Raw genomic sequence first — 5,400 nt, forward strand, 5'->3', positions numbered from 1 at the left:
TCAGCAGCAGCACCCACAGACCACATAAACTTACTGTGATCCAACATGTTCTGTCTTGATATTTGTCTCATTGAGTTCTGTTGTCCCTTCCTTCATCACATTCCCTTTTCCGCAGGCCCCTGCTTTTCTGTGAGGTTTTGTGGTCATTGCAATAACCATACGTCACCCATAGTTACATTTTGTTGCTTGGCAACATCTAGTGGTCATAATCAAATAGGCCGATATTCCTCTTCAATAGAACCTCCTTCTACCCATCCATCACCAGCCCCAAATCACTGCCACTCCCAACTAAATGAATTATTGTACACCACTGACACAGACATTAGTTAGATTTAAAATCCGTATATAAATAAAGTGCGTCTGAGTCTTCACTTGTTTGTTCATAAAACTGCTTCAAATGCTCAAACAAACTGGCTTCAGCAGTAGTAGATGCGTTTGTACTGTTGTAGCCAAGCTGGGCCGTGTCTATGGAAACGTTATGCGGTGTGCTATAAAGCTGAAATAAAATGTGAGCTAAAACTGTCGTAAAACGTTCAGCGTAGTTCAGCGTAGTTCAGCGTAGTTCAGCGTAGTTCAGCGTTCACTAAAAATTTTTAATGAATGCACTGCGCTGTTCATATTAATTATGACAGTCGCAAGGAGGAGGTTGTGGTGGATGAATGAATATGACGCATTAGAGCGATGTCTGATTCCCATGTGAAAGTAGCTGTTTATATTGTAACCATGACAACAAGGACCGTGTAATGTTGAGGAAGTACTTATTTTAACCCAAATCACCATCTTTTCCTAAACCTAACCAAGCACATGACCGACCACCCAGTTACCATCTTTAGTTTCTCCGCTTCTAGTAACTTCTAAGATGATGGCAAGTGGTACGAAGCTGTCTGCAAACCTCTGAGATCTTTTTGTCTAGTGTGTGTTTGTCACCAAGTCAAGGTTGCTACTTAAAATGTCCCAGTGATTGGTAACAAACTGGTCCCAAAATCAAGCCAGACCATCTGCACAGCATTATGGTCCTAATGCAATGAGTTCATTTACAAGATTTATTCAGCATAGAGGAGGATTAGAGAGAAGGCCCAATCCAGCTTTCATTGATGAGGGAGATATTTTTGGGCTGTGTTCCATAACAATCCATCAGTCCTACAAAGAGAGATGTCTCTCTTTATTAATTTACAGACTCCACTGTCAGATCTCTTTGTTTGATCTGAAACTCTGTCTTGAGTCAGGATGAAAGAAGTTAAGACAGCTCTTGCTTAAGGAGGGTTAAAACCCATAACCCACTACCCCCTGGCATGAAATGAATTATTTCCAGTGTGAGAGTAGAGAGGAGACAGCTTCCAGTTACTTTAATTTTTACTACTAGTGGTATTTTTTTAGCTATACCCCTTTTTTGAACTACCATTTGTACGACGCAGTATTATGGGCAACATTGAGGAAAGAAAATCTTAAATGTTATGATTTTTATTCTCAAAATTTTAGATTTCTTTTTTTTTTTTTTTTTTATGTGGCCCTAATATTCGGCCATACATTTGAACCGACTTTTTGTGTTGAAAAAATGTAAGCAAGGCAGATCTACCAGCACTAAGAAGAATCCTGCAGACATTGTTAAAGATAATTGAGGAGGTTGCAGTGCTGATCGTGACACATTATCCCTTTAAAGGGAGAACGAGGACTGCAGTTCAGCTAAAAGCTGCAGGTACAGATCCTGTCATTAACACTGTTTTTATCAGCAGCAGCCCAAAGTGAGAGAGCCATTAAGAAATGAAAGGAGAACAGAACGCTTGTTGGCTGTTCAGTTTTCCATTATCACTGATCTGTTAAGAAGCTTCACTGTGGAAACTGAAGGCAGTGTGACTGATTGTTACTGATTGAAAGATTGATGGACTGAAAAATACACTCTTAAGGAAAGTTCAGCAGGGGTCCAGTTTTCTCTGCATGCATTGCAGAACATATCACATCTAATAGTATACTCTTTCACAGATTAGACTGGATTGTTTGATTCTTAACAGGAAAATTACATCAGTATTGTAGTATATGAATAATAACGGTGTCAATGATTTGAATATGCATTAACATCAAACCAAGACTGAAGAACCAAAAGCTGCAGTTCCTCTAATGACCACTAGAGTCTGGTTCCAACAGTGAGTCAATCCCCATAGACTCCCATGTTAAAATATCCAACTTTACAACAGAAATAAACATGTTTACAGCCTGGTACAAAAACAGTTTTGGTCTCTAGAGTTAATTTCCTCCTTCATGACAACTGTTTATATAACTCACCTGTTTACATTTTATTAAGGCTTAAAGTTATGGAGAATTGAGGGCGTGGCCTCTTTGAGTGACAGATTGTTGAGCGTATGCTTGCCACAAGCCGGTATGCGCCACAAGTCTCAGCTCCACACACACTCCACCTCTACTGCCATTTTTGGATTAGCTCTTAAGAAACCTGTGGGTGACATCAGGTATATTTTTTTGGGCTTTTTATGCCTTTATTGATAGCACAGTAGAGAGAGACAGGAAATGGGGAGGCAGAGAGAGGGGGAATGACATGCAGTAAAGGGCCGTCCGATGCAGGATTCGAACCGGGGCCGACTGCAGCGAGGACTGTAGCCTCTACATATTGGGCGCCTGCTCAACCCACTGCGCCACTCGACATGTGGCGCAACATTTGTTCATGTTTAATTACACTCTATGATTAACATACATGAGCTGAGAAAGAAGTGAGTCAATTTCCAGTTTAATTACATATCTACAGTATGACCTAATACAATCCGAAGCAAGGCTGGATTATCAACCAGGCAAGGAGCACCAAAACATATTTGTAGTGTCAGTTGATTTTGAGTTATTATTGCAGATTTGTTTGGTATCATGCACCACTAAAAAACATCGCCTGAAATAATTAAGATCTTGTTGTTTGTAGGTGATAGTTCAATCCCAAATTTCTGTCCTATAGAATGTTTGAAATGTAACATGTTAACTTTAAGACCAATGTCCTTCATGTGACCATACTGTCAGCATCCTTCACACAAGGTAACACACACTACATGACATCCACAATGTCCATATTATTATTATTATTACAGTCAAAGAACTGCTGTGTAATCTACATTTATAGACTATTAGCTTTAGGAAATGTTCATTATGCTGTTTGATCAGTTAATCACTTATTATGATAAATTCCAGGTTTTGAAGGATGAAATCCACATTTGTATTTGTTAGGGAGAAATTCTTATCATTGGTGGTCGAGGTATTTTGGTGAAGAAAGAGCTCTGGAGTCCAGGATGTCTTATGCCGAGGATGTTTATTGAAGTTTTGTCAAGGAGAAAAGAGGAATCATCAATACAGTCTCCAGTGCACGATGTCACCTCAAATCTGAACCAGGAACCCTTGAGGATAGTTTTTATACACTTAGAGAGATTACTATAGATAGCTTACACTCCATAATTGGTCAAATATCTAAAAGAAGAGGGAGAGGAGGGATGTGTGAATACACTATTGGTTCATTAACCATAAAGAAGGAACATGACTATATACGCACAAGTGCTGATTCTTAGAAAACCCAGACACTTGTTACTGACCATCCAAGGTCTTCTTTTATCAATCGTGGCACCATCAGTATCAGCAGCAAACCACAGCTGAGTCTGGAGGAGCCACCTGAGTGTCTCAAGGACTGTAAGATTTAATACAGTAGCTGTTGCACAGACACCTAGGGCCTCACACTGACCGTTAGTCATTCATTAATTAACTTTTAATTATTATAAAGTTTTCCTTTTGAGGCTTTTTGACAGTTTAGAGTCTTCTGGCCAACACTAGTCTCCTCTAAAGTTATCCAGCCAAAGTAAAGTGCCTTAGAGTTTATTTTTCATCAACCCGCAAGAGACGCCGGCAGATAACACCTCTGCACGACCTCCTGCAGAGAAGCCGAGCAGAAATCAAGAGTGCAGAGTACAGAAGGTCTCCTGGCAAACTCCACCGGAGCTGAACCGCTGAGACACCGGCAGAATCCGTCACCGTGATAACGGGACACGGCCTCCAGGAGAATCCACCTAGATCCCGCGTCTCCGGGGTTACCATGGCAACCTCAGCCACCTGGGTTCGAGCCGAGGGTCTTCAGCTACAGCGCAACTCACAGTAGGCCGGTCTTAACACTCTGCACGTGACTGGGTTGATGTCGAAATATAGCAATATTTAATCATCAAACCTAATTCGTAGATGTAGCATCATTAGCTGTATAGCCATAGTGTATAGCCATAACATATTCTCTCCCACCATCATCACACTGCTCATTTCATTATTATTTTCATCTTTATGATTATTAACTAAACTACTATCTACAGAGTAAATGCAAGGTGTAATAAACTCCTTTATTTACACCCAGCTGTTGTCCTGTTGTGTTCTTTTGACGTAGAGACTGGAGATCCATTGAATCGAGAAGTCATGGCTTCCGATATGAGATTGATAAATTTGGCAATGAATTAATTCAGTGTTGTCCTCCCAGAGGACTGGTGCCCCATTTCAACGAGAGTAAATTCTAAATTGTGGTGATCACGCTGCATTGTGCAGAGATTTTTGTTGAGGCTGATGGTGAGCTGTATGGAGTTCTCTGTAGTAAAGCATGGGTATAATATGAAGACTAATGTAATCTGCACTTTGTACAGTATACAGCACAATACAGTTGTGTGGTGGAGCACAATAGATTGCTATAATAAATCACTGCACGTACCTAAGACTATGGTCCACCATCAGTCTATACAACTCTTCTCTCGCAAAGATTATTGTCATGCATCACGTAGTGTTTCTATACCTATTTCTACTGTTATATGCACTGTGATCCCAAATGTTTCCCTGAATTCTCAAACCATAGAAATCTGTGATTTTAATCAAGGTAACGTTTCATTCGTTGCCTGTCAATGACATCATATCCTTAATGATCATGTGTCAGTGTTGTGTTTGTCGGACGTCTGGATCTGAAGTTATCAGAGAAACAAGCTGAGGAAATGTTAGACAGCTCAGCTGCTGGAGACGTCCTGTCCTGTGTCACTGAAAAGCGTCGGTGAATCTCTGATTTTGAAAGTCAAACTGCTTTCTGGTTTGAATCCCCTGGTGTGTTTGTTATGGAGAGGAGGACACCTCTGTGGATAATTCAGCTGCTGGTTAAAACCTGCTGAACATCTGCTTCATAAGTTATCAAAGAAACAATCAGGGAAGAGTTGGAGCTGAGATTGATGCTAACATTTGTTCTGAGTCTCTGTCCTCCGTACAGCGTCGCTCAAACTCTGACTTTAAATGTCAAACTGCTTTATTCAGTGTTTTTAACAGTTAGAATCATTGGGTCTGTTTGTTTTCCTGAACCACTGACACTGAAGGATTCCAAACCGGGAGGAGCTTACGGTAATGGAA

Source organism: Seriola lalandi, unplaced genomic scaffold (genome assembly GCF_002814215.2).
Source record: "Seriola lalandi dorsalis isolate HSWRI2012SDOR001 ecotype SW California unplaced genomic scaffold, Sedor1 jcf7180002054423, whole genome shotgun sequence".
Classification (NCBI taxonomy): Eukaryota; Metazoa; Chordata; class Actinopteri; order Carangiformes; family Carangidae; genus Seriola; species Seriola lalandi.